Source organism: Mustela erminea, chromosome X (assembly GCF_009829155.1).
Source record: "Mustela erminea isolate mMusErm1 chromosome X, mMusErm1.Pri, whole genome shotgun sequence".
NCBI lineage: Eukaryota > Metazoa > Chordata > Mammalia > Carnivora > Mustelidae > Mustela > Mustela erminea.
Genome location: NC_045635.1, coordinates 78,237,682 through 78,265,584, shown reverse-complemented (window position 1 = coordinate 78,265,584; position 27,903 = coordinate 78,237,682). Strand labels below are relative to the sequence as shown.

At 36.4% G+C, this 27,903-nt stretch overlaps 1 protein-coding gene and 1 pseudogene across 1 annotated transcript in view; one reads left to right on the top strand and one right to left on the bottom strand.

Moving 5' to 3' along the window:
• The window catches only part of DIAPH2 (diaphanous related formin 2), a 958,873-nt gene that overhangs the window by 143,187 nt on the left and 787,783 nt on the right, over window positions 1–27,903 (bottom strand). The gene's annotated exons all lie outside the window — the stretch shown is intronic.
• On the top strand, window positions 13,365–13,456 carry LOC116583813 (annotated as a pseudogene).

The window sequence follows — 27,903 nt, the reverse complement described above, 5'->3', positions numbered from 1 at the left end:
CTTTGATCTTTTATAGTAGGCCTGAGTTTTGGAAAATAAGACAAGTATTTCAGAGCTAAACAGAATAAATAAGGTGGGTAATTAGGCCATGTAATACTAAAATTTGGTTAAAAACTACAAAGATACGATATTGACTTTCTTCTTCAGCTCAAATCATGGCACTTTAAAGAACATTTATTTGGATAAATAAATTCTTGTTGGGCTGGTGGTACGAACAATATATTCATTAAAATATAAATAAAGGCATAAATGTGTGTGTGTCCAGAATTATAAAGCTGGACAGGATGGTTCATTTTACAGGCAAGGAAATGGAGTCCCAGCACCTAAAACATTCCTAGTAAAGTATTTGGTATATGGCAAGTGCTTATTAAATGGAAAAAATACTATCTATGTAGCCAAAATGATGATCTGTGGTGAAACACACAATATATTTAGAACAGTGTTATAGTACTAGAATTAGGGGTAGAGCAAACATCTGTCCATTTGCTTACCCTTCCCGTATTTCATTCTCAGAGAATATGCTCTTCCATATAGTTCCTGGAAGATGCAGCAATCTGATGAACCATGTGATCTTATTCCTGCCCTGATTGATTGAAACAGGTTGGACACCTGACCCAAGGGAACAAATCCATAGGCTAGGCTGTGCCAATTAGATTCAACAAGAATTTGGTCAAAGAGACCAGTATGTAAATATTAGCACTTGAAGTAAGGGTCAAGCTTTATTCCCATCTATGGCAGTCATGTTTAAACAAAGGAAACCAATAGAGAAAAAGAGGAGACAGAGATGAATGAGAATATGGAAGGACAGAGAAAGCAACTTGTATTTCAAACTTTTTCTAGTTTTGTTTCCAGTCCAAGCAAGGAATTCTATGATCTGACTGCTGTTTCCTGTCCTTGGAGGTCCAAAAGGTTGCCTATTTTGTCCTTGAATAAATTCCACTTAGTTCAAGCCAGTTTGATTTCTATACCTTATAACCAAAAAAGCCTGAACACAATGTGTCATTGGGCTTCCATTTCCTACTTTAGCTTTTTAATAACAAAAATTAGAAAAATAATTTCTTTAAAGATTTTATTTATTTATTTAACAGATAGATATCACAAATAGGCAAAGAGGCAGGCAGAGAGAGAGGGAGAAACAGGCTCCCCGCTGAGCAGAGAGCCAGATGCAGGGCTCGAACCCAGGACCCTGGGATCATGACCTGAGCCGAAGGCAGAGGCTTAACCACTGAGTCACCCCAGCACCCCAAAAAATAACTTTTGAAGTGTTTGTGGGATGGCTGAATGCCCAGGGATATTAAATGATTTCCTCTAAGTCATTCACACAGTGGCAGGTCAAGGACTAGAAACCAGATTTTCTAACTCAGCATATAGATACGTAACCTTGGAAATGCTACTTAACCTCTTCTTGCCTTGTCTCCCCCTCTGCATAAAAGGAATAATAGGACTTAACCCATCCAATAGGATTGTTGTAAGAATTAAATAAATTTTATATATAACATGAATAGTAACAGCTGATTGAACCTGGGTAGGAATCTGACCTAAAGGGCAGCCATCCTAGGCCCTAATGCAAAAAAAGGGGGGGGGTATCATCAAATAACATTCCTCTCACAGAAATGTGGAATTGGGACCGAGAGTCTTTGTCAGGAGCTAGAAGGGGCAGTTAAACCAGGATAAGCAGAGTTTCCCTCCAAGCACACGATAATCAAAGTACTCTTTTTAAAAAAGGCCCATGAACTTGTGCTGTGTGGCATCCCAGAGACAACTTGAATGTAGAATGAAGATCCCATTTCCAGGGATCTAGGTCTAGATGTAGGATATTTCCTGTCCTGAATTCCCTTGAGCCTTTCTGTATCTCTCCAATAAATGCTTAATTTATATAGCTTCCAGTTATAAAATAAATAAGACACAAAGATATAATATGCAGCATAGGGAATATAGTCAACAATATTGTAACAAATTTATATGATGACATATAATAACTAGACTTACCTCGGTGACCATTTTGTAATGTATATAAATATCAAATCACTGTTATACACATGAAAATAATACAATATTGTATGTCAATTACTCTTCAATTTTAAAAAATGGTTTTTTGTTTCTTACAATCAACAAAGACATAATTAAGTAAAATACTTATTAATATTACCTCAAGTTTTAGTAGGAAAAGAAAAAGTAATTACATATGCAGGGCATAGGCAGTAAGCCTATGCCTACTTCTCACTTCCCATCTTAAACACATTTCTCCAGTGTTTTCATACTCTTTCACAGCATCATCAATACTCTCATTTCTCTCTTTCTGTGTAAAAGTGTTTTATCACCATCTTAGCACCAAGAACTAAATGACAGAGGTCTGAAGAACAAGTAATTAATCATTCTATATCCATTTAGCATTATTGGATTAATTTTGTTTAACATGACAGATAATAGTTTAAGCCTAAATTCTTCCAATGAAAATGTGAAAATGGTCTTTACTGATGTCCTCCACCCTTAGAAAGCTAGCCAAACTTCAAAGCATGTCTATAATTAGTACCCTGCAAAAAATTTTAAAAACAGCAAACAGCAACCTGAGCACAAACCAGGAGAAAAAGAAGACTACTGCAAATTGTAAACAAGTTCAGATGATTTATAGGAATAGAATTCTACAAAGCTCCCTTAATGCCAAGATATAAACAGTTTTTAGTGCTATTTAGTTAAACGATAATTATAAAATGCATTGAACTGAATGAGAATTAGGATTGTCAGACAAATGCTTGTAAGGGGTTAATTAATTCACATGAACCACAGAGCTCAGCTGAAAATGGCCTCATTATTCTAAACCACCAATTTATCTGCTTCTTACTACTATTCTTTCTCCATCACATTTACCCTGTTACACCCTCGCCCCCAGCAACAAATGTCAGGAGGTAGAAATATTTTTTAAAAAATGTGAACTAAAGGCATTTTGCAAGGGTACATCAGGGGTACAAAGATGTCTGCTGGAACACTGAAATAAAAAGAGCATTTATTAGCACACCATGGCTCATAACATTCCAAAGGGCTCAATACTTTCACTATGTACACAAACATATCCCTTTCTCCTTTTCAAATGCCTCATTATAGCTAAGCCTGAAGCTTTTCTCTTAAAAAGCTTTCTCCTAATTATTAATAATCTGAAGTGTCCTACAGGCCAACAGTATTACTATAGTCAAAATGCATCAATATGTATGTATACTTACATTCTCTCTTTTACACTCTTTAAAAAAACAAAGCATTTAGTGGGAACAGTAAAGAATTTATAAGCTATATATGGAAAAGCCTAGAGAAGATGGCAATATCCCAGACTAAGGAAACAGTTCTTAAAGCTTATTAGGTGGGTGTAGGAGACTGTAATAGGATTATGAGTTTTGGTTTAGCCTGTCCATCATTTCAAAATCCCCATAACTAAAGGGAGTATCCTCACAGGGGTCTGAGTTTAATATTGAAGCTGCTTTATTTAATTCTTCCTATTTTATAATGCTTGAGTGCTAATTAGTTCCATCTACTTTCTTCAGGCTTGTCAATAAGGCAACTTGGAAGCCAAGAACCTACTGAATTATGGATTAACCAGTTCTGTAACAGCATGTTCAAGCAACCTAGTTAGCTACTCCGAAATGTAATATGATTATGGGCACAGGAAAGCATAAAATACTCTTTTGTTATCTTCTGCTTAAAAGCAGGAAAATAAACCCCTATAAGTAAACTGTTTATTTTTTATGTATAAGTAAACTGTTTATTTTTTATGTGTTAATGAACATTTTAGATATGAAAACTAAAGTAAGTAACATTTAGTTTTGTGTGTGTCAAACACAGCCTATTAAATTCACAATATCCAAAATATCTGCTACAAGAAGTTGGAACTATTTTAAAATTTTTTTTGAACACAGATACAAATTTTAAGGATGGAAAGGACTGAAATTGAGCCTGACTAACATGACTCCCCTCTACCTTCCCTTTTATTGAACCTGCATCCCAACCTCCCTGAGCTTTCCATCACTTTGTTACTTTGGGCATTTCAATTGACTCCTTTCTCCTACAGCTAGACTCTAGAATCAGCCCCTTAGGGTCACAAATTCTGGAGTTAGAGGGGAAGTTAGAGATAAAATGATGAAGCTCTCTCATTTCATAAGGGAATTAACTGAGATCCGGAGGTCAGATGACCTATTTCATAGGTGATATCATAACTGGAAAAAGATTTCACGTTGCCTGATTCCCTGTTCAACGCACCTTCACTTCTACTTACCATCATAACCATCCCACTCAACCATGTCCAGACTTGCTGGCTTCAGTAGGCTGCTGAGGTACCCCTCCCTGAGCATTAGCTTCCTTAGCCTCAGGGAATCAAGCTGCGATTAAGTACTGACAAGACTTAACTTGGCTATGTCTAATACGTGCTCCCTGACTTACTCCTCAAGTGTGTCCAAACTCCTCTTGACTCCACAGGCTTCCAATTCTACTCTACTTTACTCATTCCTAAAAGATGATCTTGCCTTCTAATTTCTAAGAATGAGTTTATACTGCAAGTTTCATCATCCGCCTTCATCTAGACATCAGTTATCTTCTGTCCTGTCCATCTTTGTGGTAAAAACACCTCTCTTTTTTCTCTACCCCTGAAAGTTAATGCTATGTTTCTCCCCTTCCTATGAATACCTTCAATCTCTCCCTCTTAACTGTAGCCTTCTTAAAATCAGAGCTAAAAAATTAATTGATAATGATTAATAATAGCAGTAACAACAAGCTAATACATACAAAATGCTTATGATGTACTAGGCACCATTTTAGGCACTTTGCAAGCATTAATTCATTTAATCCTCAGAATAACCTATGAGGTAATTATTTCTATTATGCTCATTTTACAAAAAAGGAGACTGAAATAGAGGCTGAGTAACTTGCTCAAGATGCACAACTAAGAAGTGGTAGCGACAGGATGTGAACCCAGACAGCTAAGCTCCATAGTCTGTATTCCTAATCCTCACACAGCTTCTTTTATATCTGCCATATCTACACCATCACTTATTAGCTTATTATGTTGGACAACCTACTGAACTACTCAGTACCCTTATATGTAAAATAAGAATAATATTACTAATCTTAAAAGACTGATACAAAGATTAAGTGACCTAGAAAATATGTGAGCCAAGATGCCTGGTATATTAAATGTCAGTTTAAAAAAATACTACACAGCAGTACAAAGGAATAAGGAAGATACGCATTCATACAAAAGAATGTGCAAAATACATTGTTAAATAACAGAACAAGGTGGCAAATAAATAAATAAATGCCAGTTAATATAATGGTAATAACGATTATATTATATATATTATATATAATATATATATATTATATTATATATATTATATAATATATATATAAGGGAAAACCCAAAAGACTCCACCCCCAAACTACTAGAACTCATACAGCCATTCAGTAATGTGGCAGGAACAACTAAGTCTAGCTTTTATTAATTAAATATTCAGGGATAACTCTTCCAGAGGGAGATAAGCTTTATTATGTGTTGAAGAAATGCTTACCAAGCACTGTTATAAGTACTTTACCAATGTTAACTCATTTAGTCCCCAAAACAACCATGAGGTGAATCCTACTATTGTTTTAATTTTTTGAGGAATCTCCACACTACTTTCCAAAGGGGCTGCACCAACTTGCATTCCCATCAACTGTGGAAGAGGGTTCCCCTTTCTCCACATCCTCTCCAGCACTTGTTGTTTACCTTCTTGTTGATTTTGGCCATTCTAACTGGTGTAAGGTGGTAAACTTGAAATGGATAAAAGACCTCAATGTGAGGCAGGAATCCATCAGAATCCTAGAGGAGAACATAGGCAGTAACCTAATAATAAATAAATTTTAGTTAGTTCTTGATTTAAACTGGGGCTGGGAGGCAGGGAGAAGGCACAGTAGGCCATGAAATGTGAACACTGGATATTCATTAGTAATGAAACATTTTTTATAAGATATGATAGAATTATTTGGTTATGTTAGAAATAATACTATATATACTAATATAAAATACTATTTTATGAATATATATAGAATTATTTACTGATGAAAAAATGTAATGTCTAGGACTTGTTTGAAAATATCCAAAGGTGGGAGTACAGACAGAACAAGATGGACAGTGAACTGATCATTGTTGAAGCTAGATGCTGGGTTAATTATATTATTCTATTTTGTATATATTTGGAAATTTCACAATAAAGATTAAGGAGAAGAGAGGACTGACTGACCATCAAGGCCTCATAACAGATTAAGCAATTCCAATTAAACCAACCTCTCAGGAGAGGCAAGTTCTCAGTAGGTCACATAAGGTTATTCTATGGGTGTCACTGCATATAAATTCATACATTGTACATACACACAGATATATACACATCTCCTCTTTGGTGTGGCCATGTCACTTCTCCCCAGCTGGACATAAGGTAGTAGCTTGGAGACCTATTTTCATTTATTTATTTTTTGGTTTATTTATCATTGAGCTTGGCTTTTAAAGTACAAGAAAGACCTCAGCATTTCTGTAGGAAAAAGAAATCAATTTAAAGCAAGACATTAAGAAAAAAAGAAACAGAGGATAACTCATGATGCATGATTCTGAAGGGTATAAGAGGAGTGAGAGGACTAGTAAAATATGGGCCTCAGGAAGGGGTACAGAAAGAAAACGAGGGAGCTTGGAAGATAAGGTAATTTATTGAGCCTATTCGGAATGAGTTTTAGTTTGAGGGATTGGAGAGAATAGAACAGATCTGGAATAACTACCAAGGCATGTGATTTGGTGAACAATGGATAAGGAGATTGCTAAGCAGTAATGAAGACTCAATTAATGCTACAAGCATATTCATACATAAAAGATGAATATATACTACTTTAGATTTTTCCACAAGGAAATGAATTCACTGTTAGCATTATTTTGTTTTGTTGTAATTGTGCGATTTTATCTTTAAGAGGAGAGGATTAAATAGCAACCGTGTGCTTCAACTGTAATAAAACCAGCAAGGAGATATGATTCTAAATATTGTATTCCTTATGTTATATACTTTTTCTCAGGAAGCTTTCAAAATAGCTTGAATAATTTATGATTTGATTTTCATAATCTGCAAAAGTTGGGAAATACGTAAATATTTCTTCTCTTACTTTGTGCAAAGTAAGTCCAAAAAAGCAAGGGTCAAGCAACAAACACAATATCGAACAGTAAAAGCCTCACATTCGAGGAAAATAGGATATATTTTAACATCTAACTGGGCCATTTACAGAAGAACAAAGACAGTCACTTAAGCATTTGTTGCCATGGGCATTTGAAAATAATGTCTCAATAAATAGCTATGGACGCTTATTTAGGAGAGGAAGCTTAGATATAATAATATTGCATAATTTAATAGGACACATAGCTATAGAGAAATTTCATTTTAAAATAGAAAAAGCTAAAATATAATTTCTACTATCCAGAAACCTCAGAGAATGAGTTGATTTGGATAGCTGAGTGTTTATAAATTTTAAATACTAACACATTTTATCTTAGCCATTTGTATAGAAATGTTTCACAGATACACATTTTGCTGCATACAAAAAGGAAATCTATAGAAAATTCATCATTGCTGATTTACATAATCATCATTAACATCAAATACTGTGCTGTTCTCTAAATCCAACAAGGTCCTCAGGGCATACTTGAGGTGTGTCTATTTTTTCTTTAAATAGAGGAGAACTACTTTGTGTTTAAAGTTCCTTTTCGGGGCGCCTGGGTGGCTCAGTGGGTTAAAGCCTCTGCCTTCGGCTCAGGTCATGATCCCAGGGTCCTGGGATCGAGCCCCGCATCGGGCTCTCTGCTCAGCGGGGAGCCTGCTTCCTCCTCTCTCTCTCTCTACCTGCTTCTCCAATCGCTGTCTGTCAAATAAATAAAATCTTAAAAAAAAAAAATAAAAAAAAATAAAGTTCCTTTTCATCTTAAAAATGTTTTAAAACCTATTTTATTTATTCTGATGATATAACTGGCACATGGTCATGAAGGAGTGTTATGAAAAGTTGGAAGAAACTAAAAAGCACCCACAGTACTGTGATATAGCTATAAGGACTTAATATTTTGATGTATTTCATTTTGATTTTTTCAACAACTGCATACATATTTTTTACTTGGCTGAGACCAGTTGCAATTAGTTTTGAATCCTATGTTTTTTCTTTGTAAGATGTTATCTGTTTTGATGATTAGTTCATCTCCTTCACTGGAATCAGCGTATTAGCAATCACTTTTTATTGCTGTGGGTGGGTCTCAACATACCCACCACCTCAATATTATTGTGTTGTGTCATATTTACTGAGGGTGAAAAACAAAACAAAACAAAACAAACAAACAAACAAAAAACACCAGAAAACCAGGATGGCAATAAAGTAGGAGGATCCTGGGCTCGTCTTGTCCCATGAACACAGTGAGATAACTATTAAATAATGCTAAATATCCCAGAAATCAACCTGAAGACTGACAGAACAAATTCCACAACTAAAGGGAGAGAAGAGGCCACATCGAAGGACTGCAGACATAACCGGATTTTCTAACAAAAAGAAGGCAGAGACTTACATAAAACACAAAGATAAGAGGAATTTATCCAAGATCAAAGAAGACTATAAGCCCACAGCCAGAGATCTAAGTGAAACAGATATAAGTAATATGCCTGATGGAAAATTTAAAGTAACAATCATAAGGATACTCAATGGGCTTGAGAAAAGAATAGAAGACATCAGTGAGGGGCACCTGGGTGCCTCAGTCATTAAGCGTCTGCCTTCGGCTCAGGTCATGGTCCCAGGGTCCTGGGATTGAGCCCTGCACTGGGATGCCTGCTTGGCAGGAAGCCTGCTTCTCCCTTCCTCCTAACCCCCACTTGTATTCCCTCTCTCACTGTCAAATAAATAAATAAAATCTAAAAAAAAAAAAGAATAAAAAGAGACAACAGTGAGACCCTTACCACAGAGACAAAAGAAATAAAAAAGAATCAATCAAAGATGAGAAATGAAATAAACAAGACAGGAAACCGGTTTGATGCAATGAACACTGGGCTGGAAGAAGCAAAGTAATGAATTAGTGACCTACAAGACAAAATAATGGAAATTATGAAGCTCAACAAAAGAGAGAAAGAAGAACTATGAAACAGAAGGACAGACTTAGGGAACTCAGTGACTCCACCAAATGTAAAAACAACAACAACAACAAAACCACACAAAGGCATTTGCGTTATAGGAGTCCCAGAATAAGAGAGAGAAAGGGGTAGAAAACTTATTTGAAGAAACGACAGCTGAAAACTTCCCAAATCTGGGGAAAGAAACAGACATTTAGATCTGGGAGGCACAGAGAACTCCCATCAAAACCAACAAATGCAGGCCATACCAAGATATATTGTAATTAAAGTTGCAAAATATAATGATAAAGAAAAAAAATCTTAAAGGGAAAAAGACAAAAGAAGCCTAATTTATATGAGAAGACCCATAAGGCTAACTGCAGATACCCTTACAGAAAGTTGGCAAGCCAGATAGAGTGGCATGATTTATTCAAAGCGCTGAATGGGAAAAATATGCAGCCAAGAATAGTCTACCCAGCAAGGCTGTCATTTAGAATTGTAGGACAGATAGAGTCTCCCAGACAAACAAAAACTAAAGGAGTTTGTGACTACTAAACTAGTCCTCCAAGAAATATTGAAGGGGATTCCTTGGGTGCAAAGGAGAGACCAAATGTGACAACGATTAGAAAAGATCAGAGAAAATCTCCAGAAACAATGATAAAACCAAAAAAATGGCAATAAATATATATCTATCAATAATTACTCTGAATGTAAATGACTAAACATTCCAATCAAAAGGCATAGGCTGTCAGAATGGAAAAAAAAAAAGACCCATCTCCATGCTGCTTACAAGAGACTCTTTTTAGATCCAAGACACCTGCAGATGAAAATGAACGGTTGGAGAAATATTTATCACACAAATGGATGTCAAAAGAAAGCTGAAATAGCAATACTTACATCAGATAAACTAGACTTGAAAACAAAGACTGTAAAAAGAGATGAAGAAGGGCACTATATTATAATAAAGGGGACAATCCAACAAGAAGATCTAACAATTATAACTATTTATGCACCCAGCCTGGGATCACCCAATATATAAAATAATTACAAACATAAAGGAACTCATTGATAATAATAGAACAGTAGAGGACTTTAACACCCCACTTACATCAATGGACAGATCATCTAAATAGATAATTAACAAGGATGAGTGGCTGGGTGGTGCAGGGTATTAAGCACCTGACTCTTGGGTTTCAGTTCAGGTTGTGATCTTAGTGTTGTGAAATTAAGCCCTGAGTCAGGATCCATGACTTGCAGATGATTTCTCTCTTCCTCCGTCCCTCCCCTCACTTGCTCTCTCTGTTTCTCTCAAATGAATAAATAAAATCTTTAAAACAGGAAAGAAAGAAGGAAACAACAGCTCTGAATAACACACTTGACCAGATAGAATTAACAGATACTTTAAGAACATTCCATCCTAAAACAGCAGAATACACAGGTTTTTCAAATGCACATGGGACATTATTCAGAATAGATCACATATTAGGTCACAAGTAGCCCTCAACAAATACAAAGAGATTGAAATAATACCATGTACCTTTTCTGACCACAATGCTATGAAACCAAAAGTTAAGCACAAGAAAAAATTCGGAAAGACCACGAATATATGGAGGTTAAACAATATGCTACTAAACAATGGATAGGTCAACCAGAAAATCACAGAAAAATAAAAGAATACAAGGGAAAAATTGAAATTGAAAACACAATGGTCCAAAATATTTTGGAAGCAACAGAAGCAGTCCTAAGAGAGCAGTATATAGCAATACAGGCCTATCTCAAAAAAAATTTCAAATAAACAACCTAACCTTGCACCTAAAGGAGCTAGAAAAGAAAAACAAAAGAAGCCTAAAGACAGCAGGAAGAAGGGAATAATAAAGTGTGGGGCAGAAATAAATGATATAGAAATGTTAAAAAAACAACAGAGCAGATCAATGAAAGCAGGAGCTGTTTCATATGACATAGCTCATTTTACCAAGTCTAATTTTCAGAGGTTTTTATAATTAATATTCATCCTCCAGACCTCTACCTACTTTAAAAGAAACCAACCAAGTTTATACTTCTAAAGCCATTTTTAAGGGTGTTGTAGGTTAAAAATTGTATATATACTAATTCATGGCATAAACAAATGCCCCCATATTTGAACCATTGTAAAAACTGAGCTATACAACATGATTTTATAATTATCTTAGAAGATTTTTACTTCTTGATACCCATGTGCAACTTCTATTAACACTGAAGACAGATTTATTTTGTTCACCAATAGATAGATATATATACCCATATATATATAACCAATTCTGATCCTGAAGAACAGCACAAAAGTCTGTTTTTTAAGCCTAAGACTTACTATCCTTCATCTAGATACCTCAGCACTCTAGAAACTTTAACTGGTATTTGCGCAATACAGAACATTCACTTGGTATGCATACACACATACACAAAGCAGCTGCATTATAGGCTTAACCATGCTACATAATGCTGAGGACAGAACATGATAAATACCACAGCCAATTGAAATTGCATAAGCAATTTTAGCAAGTACACTGTAAGACCTACACTATCATTCAATGCCAAGTATTTTCACAAGCAATGGTGAGACGTGCCAATGGAGGGCATAATGGGTCCCTCTAAAGAGCACTACGGGGGCACTCATTCAGATATAGGTCCTCCCATCCTTTGTTCCTCTGACTATAGCCCTCATTCCATGCTTGTCATTTGAGTGGAGATTTAGTCAGATGAAATTCTCTAGGATTATAGTAGGAATTGTTTTGTTAAAAGCCTGATCACCAATGGAAAATACTACCTTTTCCTATCCTCTCCTAACAATCTTCCTTTTGAATGACCATCCATTGTTTCACGAGATAAAATACATTCATACTGTACAAAGTTGTTTACCTGCTAGTTAACCAGGAAATACTATTGAATTTTATTACTTTAATTACAAAAGTCATAAAATAAAATGCATACGCAATAAAAAAGATGATTGAACAAATACCTATTTTCAAATTGCCTTGGGACTGTTTATGGAGTGGTCTGGCCTAAAGCAATTACTAAAACCAGATTTGAATGCTATTATAAATAGGTATAAGCTTTCCTTACATAACCCATATTTATATTATCAATAAAAGCTGAGACTTAAAGCTTGCAGTAATAACTTTGTGGAGAAAGCAGGGCAAATTTATTATCTATGATCCTTTCTTTATCTCCCCCTATTACATCTGGGATAAGTACTACATCTGTAGTACTTAGGTGATATGCCTAAATCTTATTAGTGGAAGGGTTTTCTATTTTAAGCACAAATCTGGCATTTAAAAATCCCAAAGTCAAAAAATTAACATAGAAAATGTCAGAAAATAAAGCAAATTAAAAGATACTGTCAATAGCATGCAGTACTGTCAAAGGACTAATAACTCCAGTTAAATAGTATCAGGAATGGGTAATAGATTTTTGAAAAGTAGATACCAAGGCGAAAGAGACAGTTCATTATCAAAGCATAAAAGATATTTACAGCACAACAGCTATTATATTAAGCCATCAGTCCTTTGATGATTATTTTATCGTTTGTACAGTTGACACAACTGGGTACAAATAGCAGTAAAAATCAAGAGTCATCACCAACTTAATGCATTTATATATCTCAAAATTAGCTTATTTAGGAAAATATAAATAACAAAAACTGTTAATGATATATAATCTTTTCAAAGCAGGCTTATTTCTTTTTATTTTAAAACTTTATTTTTCCTTCTATGAATGTTTAAGGGGCAAGATAATCAGTAATATAAATTATTCATATGAATTCTGTTTCAGTTAGCCAGAGAAGAGTCATAAACATGAGAAAAAAGAATTTTTAACTTTGTTGGTTTAGAAAGAAAAAGATTTATACCCTAAGAAAATATTAGTTTCCTTGTTCTTCTGATGCAGAATCCTGACATTATTAAAGGAGTTAAAAGAATAGAACACTTTGGAGTATGTAATGAATTTCTCTGTTTAATAATGAAGATGTAGTTCTGTGTCATCTAAAATTAATTTAAAGTTAGTGAAAAGAAGTAATATTCTACTATCTCTGTTTTGTTCTCTCCTATTTAAATTAAACAAGTAGTTGCAGCTTTCAGGAGGACAGCAGGCACAAAAGATTCAAATTAGATATCAAAGTTGAATAAGTCAAGTTTGCGTTCTATTATTTGAATGGGATTTAACTAATTTGTTCAATAACTCTTTTTTTTAATTATCATGCTCACTTTGGCAGCACATATACTAAAACTAGAATGATACAGAGAAAATTAGCATGGTCCCTGCAAATTTGTGACAATTATTTTCTTCTCAGTAAAACTTAGAGCTCTACAGAATGAACTTCAAAAGCAGTGACCATTTCATAAACAGTGTGACATTCAGATTGAAAACAAAATGACAAGTGGATGGAAAAGGAAAGTGGTAGAATTACATAAAAGAAATACACTGGAGGGAGCGGGCTAAACAACGCAACTCAGCTAAATCCTTTTACTCTCTGCCACAAATGCAAGTCAAATTAAGAGCTTTTCATGTGAAGCAATGTAGTCCTATGACAAAGTATCATGGAAAATGTACCAGGGGCTTGTTTTCATTTTAGCTACATTTCTGACATCTATGGCCTGTAGAGATATTCCCTGTATCACATACACAGGTAACAAATGCACTGTGTGTCATCTCTAAAGTCATGTTACTTTGACTATATTCATACAGCCCTTGCTTTGGGTTGTTTTCCTAATAGAAAAGATAGATTTGTAATTATTCATTTATACTCTCTCCCACTCCCCATTACTCCTACAAGCTGCAGAGTCAACCAATGTAGAAGAAGTGAACAAAGAAACAACATGCTTTAGAAAACATGACTGAAGCATTCGTATCATTTAGGAGAAAAATCCCAAGAATAAAAGAGCTTGGGTCTACCTTAAGGCAGGAACTTCCCTGCAGAGAGAAATGGGAAGAAATGAAGGCACATAATACCACTGCAGCTGCAATATTTCTGAAGTAGGACACTCAGAAAAGGGCACAAGCTATTCACATTTCTAGAAACACTGCCTTTAATGCCTCTGCAAAAGATTTAGCAGCTTAGTGGAAAGCAGCAGCACATGGAGGAAAAAAAAAAACATGAAAAAAGAGTTAGCACTGCAAGGAAATTTGCTTAAACTAATATCAGAAAGAAAATATTTCAGAAATGGTTCCCTCTAATAATCACATGCCCTAAGGCTAAAATAAAAGGTCATAGCTAATTGGTACAAAAGCAGGTTTGGACACACAGGAAATAGAATTCTATGATGAATTCTACCCAACCACTACCCTTTTTACCTTCAACTATGCCAAGACAAGTTCCACATGTTACAGAACCCAGGAAAGAAGGCAGAAAACTCAGAAAACTGAGTTTCTTTTCCAAGTTTATTTAATTATTTTTAAAGATCTACTTATTTATTTATTTGACAGAGACAGAGCACAAGCAGGGGTAGAGGCAGGCAGAGGGAGAGGAAGAAACGGGCTCCCCGCCGAGCCCAACCTGGGGCTTGATCCCAGGACCCTGGGATAACCCCAGCTGAAGGCAGACACTTAATTGACTGAGACACCCAGGTATCCCTCCAATTTTTAAAGACAACTTTGCCATATTTAACTTTTATAGACAAATCAACTAGGAGAACAAAATATATCTGATGGCCAAGAATGGAAGTAGTAGTTTAAAAAGTCATGCCTAATGCATAATAATAGAGCTTTCAGATGACTTGATTAAAAATCATGATTGAGGACACCTTGGTGGCTGAGTCGTTAAGCATCTGCCTTTGGCTCAGGTCATGGTCCCAGGGTCCTGGGGTTGAGCCCCGAATCGGGCTCCTTGTTTGGTGGGAAGCCTGCTTCTCCCTCTCCCACTCCCCATACTTGTGTTCCCTCTCTCACTGTGTCTCTCTGTCAAATAAATAAATAAAATCTTTAAAAAAAATCATGGGGCACCTGGGTGGCTCAGTCAGTTAAGCATCTGCCTTAGGCTTGGGTCATGATCCCAAAGTCCTGGGATCAAGCCCCACATGGGGGATCAAGGGGACCCCCTGCAGGGTCTCCCTGCTTTGTGGGGAGTCTGCTTCTCCCCCTCTCTCTGCTCCTCCTTTGCACTAGTGCTCTCTCTCTCTCTCAAATAAATAAAATCTTATAAAAAAGGATTGATAAAAGATGCTACTTTCTAAGGGCCATGCTTTGATTTGGAAAAACAGGTAAGTATACACACTGCAGAGTCTCACTTTTACTGAAGTTCGCCTCCAAGTTAAAAAAAAAAAAAAATGAATGAACAGAGCTACATGTTTTCAAGATGTTAGAGAAAAATTAACATATCAATTAGTTTATAAGACAAGTGCTTTTAAAAAATATTTTGTTTTACATGCCTAATTATAAAGATTTCTCCTTAGTGTAGAAGAACTTCATTATGACCTGTTAGAGTAAAATCTAATACATTATTTGAATGTATGTGGAGAGCAAAAATTTTTGTAAAGTCTTAACACTACTAAACTACTCTACTTACTGAAATCCCACTTTTTCCTTTTCATTGAATATGTTTATAACTGTAAGGCTGTAATCAACTGCCCACTGTGGTCTGAGGAACTTGTATGAAAAGGTATTTTCCCCTTTAATGTTTTTTCTTTCCAGAGTGTGTATGTTCTGAGAGCACAAAAATCATGCAGTCATTTCACAACTGTCTGTACTACTTGATAAAATAATCTTTATAAGTATACAAAAGATTCATCTTCTGCTTCATGCTTTACTCACTACCAGGAGTACTTATAAATTCCAGCAGTGATGACATTATAATCCTAAAAAGTCTGGGAACCAATAATACATCTGGAAACTTTTCTCTGTCCCTTTGAAATATCCTTCATTGACTCCTTCCTGACACCAAGACCTGAACAATTTTACGTAAAGTAAGAAAGAATTTATTCATTAAGTATTATCAGTCTTGTTTGCTTTCCTAAAAGGGATAGAATGGTGAGACTTAAGTAAGACAGACTTCAAAGAATGAGACAGAATTATATTTCCTCATTTTTTCTGTCAAATTTTTCTTCCTCACGACTAATATGTGGAATATCAGATTGGGACAATGGCAGTGGGAAACAATGTTGTAAGGGAGGTAAAAAGATAAAACACAATTCTAAAGCAGCAGAAAGGAAGTAAGGAAAGTGGTGTACAAAGGACCCAGGACCACAAAACATGGTATGTAGGGAAGAAGTTAAGAAATTGGAAGCACAAGGATAATCTATAATGCATAGAGTCTGTGTGGACAGCATTCAGCTTGACCATAATCCTTTTTCAGTGCTTTGCATTTTCCTCTGCCAGGAAGTTCTAAATGAACCATGCAAAGCAATCAATACTATTTGTGGCAACTGAAAAAAAAAATTCAAATGGCAAGATATGATGTTTTTCTTCACATTTGTCTTTTCTAATCTAATTCTACCTGAATTCAATATTGAAAACATCCTCTAATAATTTCCTAGAAACTCATTATGATGTAATTTTATTTCTAAATTTATTTTCTGCATTGGACCATTATCCCATTTACAAAGGATGGTCATCTTCTTGGTGCCTTCATGCTGTGGATTTTTAGGACTACTAAGTAAACTTGTTTTAATGTTCTCTACAAGTATATGAGAGTTCACTAAATTTTGGACCATAAAATGAAAACTTCATATTAGAAAATTTCTTTAGGGGCGCCTGGGTGGCTCAGTGGGTTAAAGCCTCTGCCTTAGGCTCAGGTCATGATCCCAGGATCCTGGGATCAAGCCCCACATCGGGCTCTCTGCTCAGCAGGGAGCCTGCTTCCCTGTCTCTCTCTCTGCCTGCCTCTCTGCCTACTTGTGATCTCTATCTGATAAATAAATAAAATCTTTTTTTAAAAAAAGAAAATTTCTTTAAAAAGAACTTTAAAAAAAAAATCTTTCATTACCTCTGGCACTTAAAGTAGTACTGATATAGACAACTGAAATGATGTCACAAATATGACTAAAATAAGTAGTGCATTATCCACAAAGTCAGACTGCTTATCTTTCTTGATATAAACTTCTCTTCATAGATTAGCTCCAAATATTTAAAGGTAATTAGTTTATTAACAAGATAGACATGCACACATTTGATCAACAGTGGTAAGTCTGCTAAAAATATAACAGCCATTATAACTTTCAATAAAGATGAAATCCATATACAATAATATAAACTTTCCAAACAGTATGAAAATCATATCCTTGTTTTTGTGTTTTCATTTCTTTGTGTCTGGTATATACACTGACTTTCTGAAATCACTGCAGAGTTTTGAATAATGTATGAAATAAAAAAAAACCCTGTTCATTGCCCACAAAGTACTGTATTGCTTGCTATATACTACATCTATGCCAGACAAACAATAGACCAATAACCCTTAGAAATCTCAAGCTAAAACCTTCCCAAGTGGAAATGGAAAATATCACCCTAGATTCTAGAGGTCCCTCAAATAACAGTTCAATCCCTTAGAATACTCATACACTAGATAAAAATCTTAAACTTCAGAAGACCTGTTCTTCTGAGTAAATCTGTGAGAAAGCTGGAAAAGCAATTAATTGGTTACATTTATTCTAAAGAAATTCACTAACTTCTGTCTACCTCCCGTCTTATAGAGCATATTTACAAAGACTGATGAGAAGACATGTAAAACTTGAACAAAAGGCTCTGTTTTTCTTGTATTTTCTATTGTAGTACTTGGGTATTTTGCCCTTTAAGCATTAGGAGTAGAACATATTGTGATTTGGGTTGAGAATGACAAAAAGGTGGCAGTCAAATGCAAGCATGATGGATATAAGAATAAAAGTAATGACATAGAGTTATATTTTGTTTTTTATATAAACTCAGAATTTTTTTTTACTTGTCAAGCCTAACATTACTAGTAGAAAGGTCATGTGAAGGTAATGTGCCTAGGACATTTGAGTTTTCCCATAAAATAAACTTAGCATTAATGGAATACCATTTACAGTGATGTAGAATGAAATTTCTATTTATTTCATCTCCTAAATTTCAAACTTGAGAGACAGCTTCAGGTATAATATACTGAAAAGGATCTAATGTAGATTCAATTTTTTTTAAATAATTGTGAAGTATCCAACAAGCAGGTATCAAGAGCATGTACTATACTGAGTTATATGCTAGGTGCTAAAAATAAATCATAATCTTTTAACAGTGAAACACGGATATAATCCTTGTAGTATTTTAACACTTTGTATCATCTATATTTTTAAGAACGTTGACACTGAGTATAACCTTACAAGGTTTCCTGGAATAGGTGAAACACTATATTAGGTTCAAGGTTTCACAGCTCATGTTTTTGCAAATGCAATGAATACCGACGAGTAATAGAATCTCAGAAGAGTACTAAGGAGCTTAAGATACCCACTGCTCTTTTCCTTTCTTCCTTTACCTTCTACTCTTCTCATTTTAATGGACACAAGGAAAAGAACTACCAGGAGTTAGGCTGAAATTATAATACACAAAAGAGATGTGTCCAAAGGTTTCAAAAAAATTAAAAGATGGGTAGAGAGTACATTCATTTCCAGGTGAATCAAGCTGCCTTTGGCCACTGGGGCAGCAAATGGAATTTAGCTGGACAGTTTACAAGTTCTTATCCCTGTTTAGGAAAATACACAGTAATGTACTCCTTCCTGAGTCCATATGAGAGACATGAGCTCATAATCACAACCACCAATTAAAACAACTATTCCCTTTTCATTTTGAAAGCAGTTAGTTTTCCAGAAAATTTAAGGTACTATTACAGTCTGATGAATACCTTGTCAGTTAATGTAGTTATAAATGCACAATGTCTGCTCATATTCTAGTGGTCTCATGCACCTGACATATAGGGTCCCAACCATGTATTCCCAAATTGAGGATTTGTAAATAAGCAGGTGATTATGTGAGCTTAACTACTAACATTAGCATGTCTGTAAATTTTTGACATGGAATTAAAACTACTAAGAAAAATTTATTGCTGCCTAACAATCACTTATCCTAACTTATCCCACACTCCAGTATATAAAGGAAGCCTGCTAAATTCATATTCTCATTAAAAAAATCAACCGAAATTGACCTTATCTCCTACTGGACTGCAGAGATCACGGATGAAGAAATGTGCAGTAGAGCTGATTATATTGTGTAGGAGAAAAGACAAACAACTGTGATTGAAATTTCTATAGAGAACATCATCAGTGCTTGCTTAAAATGATTTTGCATATAAATAGAGCACAAGTGGTCTGTGTTCAATTTGTTCTCTAGTTGTCAAAGAATAATCAAAGGTAGACCACATAGTAATTTTCTGTTTCCAGCTTCCCTAAAGCAAACTTAGATCTTCTTAATCAATACATATGTATGTCTGTCCCAAAAGCAAAATTTAATTTTCACAAATAAAGAGAAAACAAAATCCCCAAATTATGTAACTAATATAGGTATATGCTTTGTCATAAAATTCATATTTAGTGATGAAAAAGAAGAAAACACTAAATTAAATAGTTTTAAAAATTAACAGTATTCTAGAACTCAATGCAATCTGGCTTCTATCCTTTCTCACCTCAACCCCCTAAACACACTCCTAAAACTAGTTTCGTAAAGTTACCAATGAATTCCTAATAGTTAAATCCAATGGATCCTTTCCAATCCTTATTTTATTGTTTCTCTTGGCTATATCTGATGCTATTTGGCACTTTCTCTTCAAAAAGTAATACCACAATTGCTTTTTTTCTCCTCACAGCTCCATAACCAACTTCTTCCTGCTCTTTTTCATGTGTTCCAGCTTCCAAGCTAGTCCCATAAATTGGTGGTTTTCTACTTTTGTGGCACATTAAAATCGCCTTGATAACTTTTAAAACATACTACTGCCCAGGCTCTGACTCTACAGAATTGGATTGAATTGGTTCAGAGAGGAACTGGATGTAGCTATATTTTATAAGTCTCTCAAAGTGAGCCCACTGTGTAGCGAGGGGTTAGAACTAGTGCCACAAATATTTGTTCTCTCCAGGGTTCCTTCTGTCTTTTGCTCCCTGCTCTATTTTCCCTGGATTATCTTACCCATCACTGTATTTTTATTTTTTTAAGTTTTTTATTCATTTATTTGACAGAGAACACAGGTAGGCAGAGTGGCAGAGAACGAGGAAGGGAAGCAGGTTCCCTGCTGAGCAGAGAGCCCGATGTGGGGCTCCATCCCAGTACCGGGGGATCATGACTTGAGCCGAAGGCAGAGCCTTTAACCCACTGAGCTACCCAGGTGCTCCCCCATTGTTGTATTTTTAGATGTGACTTGAATGTTGAACAGTTCTCCAAGATTCCTAGTATTTACCTTGTAGTTATCACCAAGAGGTAACCAAGCTAACTAACATTACTGAGAACACTAAGGATTTTTGATTTGCTACTTCCTCACCACCTCCTTTCCTCATCTCAAGAAAATCACATATAAATTATGACCCACACATTCCTGACTTTCACCACTTGAAAACCAGTTAATTTAAAAGTCAAAAAAGCTTTTGTGAAGAAGGCCTCATCCTTTTTGTCTCCTTCCCCATGTCTCCCCCAGCTTCTACCCAGTTAACTCGAGTATCTTTCTTTAATACCCCATCTATTCTCTCTGTATGAGGCCACAAATGCCTGTCATTTTAACTTATGAGACTATTCTCTCTGCATTAGATGACTATGAATCATATCACACAATAGATGAGAAAGTGCTTTGTTAACTTTCTAAAGCACTGGCATGCTGAAGTATTTTAACCATGTCACATAGTATATGCTAAATAAATACAACTGAATTAAGAGGGAAAGGGCCACATATTTATAAGTGAAACTAGACATATTAATTTATGATTGGCAACTTCCTTGTAAGTGTCTATAGTTTCCTGTTAGAGTCTATAGAAGAGACACAATTTATCTTTCCACTCTTTACTTTTCTTTCCTTTAAACCCCAGCATTTAAGGTACACAGGATATTCTTCATTTTTAATCCATTAGAACCTTGCTCCTGACTTCACTGTTCTACTGAAACTGCTTGGGAAAAGGTCAACTGTCACCTGCTAGTTGACAAACCCACTGGTCTATTTTCAGTTACTTAACTTCCTGCAGAATATGACCCTGCTGACTTTCTCCATTCTGAAATTCTCCCCACCCTCAGTCTTCCAGGTGTTACTTTTTGCTGTTTTCTCTTCTTCCCTTTCTAACCATTTTCCCCTCAGTGTCCTTTGCTGATTCCTCTAATTGCCTCTTAAATACTGTAATTCCCAAATACTCTATTCTTGGCCTATTTACCTCTAACTGGACCTACTCTTCCTGGGTAATCCCAAGGTTTCTATAACCCTATACATACAGATGCCTTCCAAATCTGGTATTTCCAGCCTCAACCCCTTTTGCTTGTGTGTGTGTGTGTGTGTGTGTGTGTGTGTGTGTGTGTGTGTTCATGTAATTCTCTACTTAAAAACCTCCGCTGGCTCCAACAAACTTTGCATTATTGCCACTGTCCCCATCCCTACTTCCATTGCATGTATTTACCATTCCCTTTAATTGAAATGTTTATTCATCCTGTTCTCCTCTAAGAATCCGCTAAGTAAACTACTGTTCATCAAAACATAACTCGAAACACAACTCAAATGCCACGTTCACTACGAAAAATTTCTCAAATTCTCTAGGCAGCTAGTTGTTTTCCAGCATTTTCTACACGGATATATCACCACATTTATATTGTGTATATATCTGCCTTCCCCATGAAGCTGTGAATACTTAAAGGTAGCACTCATGCTTCATCCATTTTTTTTAAATTTTTTATGAACGTATAATATAATTTTATCCCCAGGGGTACACGTCTGTGAATTGCCAGGTTTACACACTTCACAGCACTCACCATAGCACATACCCTGCCCAATGTCCATAATCCCACCCCCCTTCTCCCAACCCCCCTCCCCCAGCAACCCTCAGTTTGTTTTGTGAGATTAAGAGTCACTTATGGTTTGTTTCCCTCCCAATCCCATCTTGTTTCATTTATTCTTCTCCTACCTCCTTAAGCCCCCATGTTGCATCACCACTTCCTCATATCAGGGAGATCATATGATAGTTGTTTTTCTCTGCTTGACTTATTTCACTAAGCATGATACACTCTAGTTCCATCCATGTTGTTGCAAATGGCAAGATTTCATTTCTTTTGATGGCTGCATAGTATTCCACTGTGCATATATACCACTTCTTCTTTATCCATTCATCTGTTGATGGACATCTGGGTTCTTTCAATAGTTTGGCTATTGTGGACATTGCTGCTATAAACATTCGGGTGCACGTGCCCCTTCCGATTACTACGTTTGTATCTTTAGGGTAAATACCCAGCAGTGCTACTGCAGGGTCATAGGGTAGTTCTATTTTCAACATTTTGAGGAACCTCCATGTTGTTTTCCAGAGAGGCTGCACCAGGTTGCATTCCCACCAACAGTGTAGGAGGGTTCCCCTTTCTTCACATCCTCGCCAGCATCTGTCATTTCCTGACTTGTTGATTTTAGCCATTCTGACTGGTGTGAGGTGATATCTCATTGTGGTTTTGATTTGTATTTCCCTGATGCCGAGTGATATGGAGCACATTTTCATGTGTCTGTTGGCCATCTGGATGTCTTCTTTGCAGAAATGTCTGTTCATGTCCTCTGCCCATTTCTTGATTGGATTATTTGTTCTTTGGGTATTGAGTTTGCTAAGTTTTTTATAGATTTTGGACACTAGTCCTTTATCTGATATGTCATTTGCAAATATCTTCTCCCATTCTGTAAGTTGTCTTTTGGTTTTGTTAATTGTTTCCTTTGCTGTGCAAAAGCTTTTGATCTTGATGAAATCCCAGTAGTTCATTTTGCCCTTCCTTCCCTTGCCTTTGGCGATGTTCCTAGGAAGATGTTGCTGCGGCTGAGGTCGAAGAGGTTGCTGCCTGTGTTCTCCTCAAGGATTTGGATGGATCCCTTTCTCACATTGAGGTCCTTCATCCATTTGAGTCTATTTTCGTATGTGGTGTAAGGAAATGGTCCAATTTCATTTTTCTGCATGTGGCTGTCCAATTTTCCCAGCACCATTTATTGAAGAGGCTGTCTTTTTTCCATTGGACATTCTTTCCTGCCTTGTCGAAGATTAGTTGACCATAGAGTTGAGGGTCTATTTCTGGGCTTTCTATTCTGTTCCATTGATCTATGTGTCTGATTTCCTGCCAGTACCATGGTGTCTTGATGATGACAGCTTTGTAATAGAGCTTGAATTCTGGAATTGTGATGCCACCAACTTTGGCTTTCATTTTCAATATTCCTTTGGCTATTCGAGATCTTTTCTGATTCCATATAAATTCTGGGATTGTTTGTTCCATTTCTTTGAAAAAGATGGATGGTACTTTGATAGGAATTGCATTATGTGTAGATTGCGTTAGGTAGCATAGACATTTTCACAATATTTATTCTTCCAATCCAGGAGCATGGAACATTTTTCCATTTCTTTGTGTCTTCCTGAATTTCTTTCATTAGTACTTTATAGTTTTCTGAGTATAGATTCTGTGCCTCTTTGGTTAGGTTTATTCCTAGGTATCTTATGGTTTTGGGTGCAACTGTAAATGGACTGACTCCTTAATATCTCTTTCTTCTGTCTTGTTGTTGGTGTAGAGAAATGTAATTGATTTCTGTGCATTGATTTTATATCCTGACACTTCACTGAATTCCTGTACAACTTCTAGCAGTTTTGGAGTGGAGTCTTTTGGGTTTTCCACATATAGTATCATATCATCTGTGAAGAGTGATAGTTTGACTTCTTCTTTGCTGATTTGGATGCCTTTAATTTGCTTTTGTTGTCTGATTGCTGAGGCTAGGACTTCTAGTACTATGTTGAATAGCAGTGGTGATAATAGACATCCCTGCCGTGTTCCTGACCTTACTGGAAAAGCTTTCAGTTTTTCTCCACTGAGAATGATATTTGCGGTGGGTTTTTCATAGATGGCTTTGAAGAGTTTTGATCAGGAAGGGATGCTGTACTTTGTCAAATGCTTTTTCAGCATCTATTGAGAGTATCCTATGGTTCTTGTTCTTTCTTTTATTGATGTGTTGTATCACACTGATTGATTTGCGGATGTTGAACCAACCTTGCAGCCCTGGAATAAATCCCACTTGGTCGTGGTGAATAATCCTTTTAATGTACTGTTGGATCCTATTGGCTAGTATTTTGGCGAGAATTTTCACATCTGTGTTCATCAAGGATATTGGTTTATAGCTTTCTTTTTTGATGGGCTCCTTGTCTGGTTTTGGGATCAAGGTGATCCTGGCCTCATAAACTGAGTTTGGAAGTTTTCCTTCCATTTCTATTTATGGGAAGTTTCAGGAGAATAGGAATTAGTTCTTCTTTAAATGTTTCGTGGAATTCCCCCGGGAAGCCGTCTGGCCCTGGGCTTTTGTTTGTTTGGAGATTTTTTTTTTCAATTTTTTATTTTTTATAAACATATATTTTTATCCCCAGGGGTACAGGTCTGTGAATCACCAGGTTTACACACTTCACAGCACTCACCAAAGCACATACCCTGCCCAATGTCCATAATCCCACCCCCTTCTCCCAAACCCCTCCCCCCAGCAACCCTCAGTTTGTTTTGTGAGATTAAGAGTCACTTATGGTTTGTCTCCCTCCCAATCCCATCTTGTTTCATTTATTCTTCTTCTACCCATTTAAGCCCCCATGTTGCATCACCACTTCCTCATATCAGGGAGATCATATGATAGTTGTTCTTCTCTGCTTGACTTATTTCACTAAGCATGATACGCTCTAGTTCCATCCATGTTGTCGCAAATGGCAAGATTTCATTTCTTTTGATGGCTGCATAGTATTCCATTGTGTATATATAACACATCTTCGTGATCCATTCTTCTGTTGATGGACATCTAGGTTCTTTCCATAGTTTGGCTATTGTGGACATTGCTGCTATAAACATTCGGGTGCATGTGCCCCTTTGGATCACTACGTTTGTATCCTTAGGGTAAATACCCAATAGTGCAATTGCTGGGTCATAGGGCAGTTCTATTTTCAACATTTTGAGGAACCTCCATGCTGTTTTCCAGAGTGGTTGCACCAGCTTGCATTCCCACCAACAGTGTAGGAGGGTTCCCCTTTCTCCGCATCCTCGCCAGCATCTGTCATTTCCTGACTTGTTGATTTTAGCCATTCTGACTGGTGTGAGGTGATATCTCATTGTGCTTTTGATTTGTATTTCCCTGATGCTGAGTGATATGGAGCACTTTTTCATGTGTCTGTTGGCCATCTGGATGTCTTCTTTGCAGAAATGTCTGTTCATGTCCTCTGCCCATTTCTTGATTGGATTATTTGTTCTTTGGGTGTTGAGTTTGCTAAGTTCTTTATAGATTCTGGACACTAGTCCTTTATCTGATATGTCGTTTGCAAATATCTTCTCCCATTCTGTCAGTTGTCTTTTGATTTTGTTAACTGTTTCCTTTGCTGTGCAAAAGCTTTTGATCTTGATGAAATCCCAATAGCTCATTTTTGCCCTTGCTTCCCTTGCCTTTGGCGTTGTTCCTGGGAAGATGTTGCTGCGGCTGAGGTCGAAGAGGTTGCTGCCTGTGTTCTCCTCAAGGATTTTGATGGATTCCTTTCGCACATTGAGGTCCTTCATCCCTTTTGAGTCTATTTTTGTGTGTGGTGTAAGGAAATGGTCCAATTTCATTTTTCTGCATGTGGCTGTCCAATTTTCCCAGCACCATTTATTGAAGAGGCTGTCTTTTTTCCATTGGACATTCTTTCCTGCTTTGTCAAAGATTAGTTGGAGATTTTTAATGACTGTTTCAATCTCCTTACTGGTTATGGGTCTGTTCAGGCTTTCTATTACTTCCTGGTTCAGTTGTGGTAGTTTATATGTTTCTAGGAATGCATCCATTTCTTCCAGATTGTCAAATTTGTTGGCGTAGAGTTGCTCCTAGTATGTTCTTATAATTGTTTGTATGTCTTTGGTGTTAGTTGTGATCTCTCCTCTTTCATTCATGATTTTATTTATTTGGGTCCTTTCTCTTTTCTTCTTGAAAAGTCTGGCCAGGGGTTTATCAATTTTATTAATTCTTTCAAAGAACCAGCTCCTAGTTTTGTTGATTTGTTCTATTGTTTTTTTGGTTTCTATTTCATTGATTTCTGCTCTGATCTTTATGATTTCTCTTCTCCTGCTGGGTTTAGAGTTTCTTTCTTGTTCTTTCTCCAGCTCCTTTGGGTGTAGGTTTAGGTTGTGTACCTGAGACCTTTCTTGTTTCTTGAGAAAGGCTTGTACCGCTATATATTTTCCCCTCAGGACTGCCTTTGTTGTTTCCCACAGATTTTGAATCGTTGTGTTTTCATTATCCTTTGTTTCCTGATTTTTTTCAATTCTTCTTTAATTTCCTGGTTGACCCATTCATTCCTTAGAAGAATGCTGTTTAGTCTCCATGTATTTGGGTTCTTTCCAAACTTCCTCTTGTAGTTGAGTTCTAGCTTCAGAGCATTGTGGTCTGAAAATATGCAGGGAATGATCCCAATCTTTGATACTGGTTGAGACCTGATTTAGGCCCCAGGATGTGATCTATTCTGGAGCATATTCCATGCGCACTAGATAAGAATGTGTATTCCGCTGCTTTGGGATGAAATGTTCTGGATATATCTGTGATGTCCATCTGGTCCAGTGTGTCATTTAAGGCCTTTATTTCCTTGTGGATCTTTTGCTTGGATGATCTGTCCATTTCAGTGAGGGGAGTGTTAAAGTCCCCTAGTATTATTGTGTTATTGTTGATGTGTTTCTTTGATTTTGTTATTAATTGGTTTATATAGTTAGTTGGCTGCTCCCACGTTGGGGGCATAGATATTTAAAATTGTTAGATCTTCTTGTTGGACAGACCCTTTGAGTATGATATAGTGTCCTTCCTCATCTCTTATTATAGTCTTTGGCTTCAAATCTGATTGATCTGATATAAGGATGCCACTCCTGCTTTCTTCTGATGTCCATTAGCATGGTAACTTCTTTTCCACCCCCTCACTTTAAATCTGGAGGTGTCTTCGGGCTTAAAATTTGTTTCTTGTAGGCAACATATAGATGGGTTTTGTTTTTTATCCATTCTGATACCCTGTGTCTTTTGATTGGGCATTAAGCCCATTAACATTCAGGGTAACTATTGAGAGATATGAATTTAGTGCCATTGTATTGCCTGTAAGGTGACTATTACTGTATATTGTATCTGTTCCTTTCTGATCTACCACTTGTAGGCTCTCTCTTTGCTTAGAGGACCCCTTTCAATATTTCCTGTAGAGCTGGTTTAGTGTTTGCAAATTCTGTCAGTTTTTGTTTGTCCTGGAAGCTTTTAATCTCTCCTTCTATTTTCAATGATAGCCTAGCTGGATATAGTATTCTTGGCTGCATGTTTTTCTCGTTTAGTGCTCTGAATATATCATGCCAGCTCTTTCTGGCCTGCCAGGTCTCTGTGGATAAGTCTGCTGCCACTCTAATATTTTTACCATTGTATGTTACAGACTTCTTTTCCCGGGCTGCTTTCAGGATTTTCTCTTTGTCACTAAGACTTATAAATTTTACTATTAGTGACGGGTTGTGGGCCTATTCTTATTGATTTTGAGGGGCGTTTTCTGAACCTCCTGAATTTTGATGCTCGTTCCCTTTGCCATATTGGGGAAATTCTCCCCAATAATTCTCTCCAGTATAACTTCTGCTCCCATCTTTCTTCTTCTTCTGG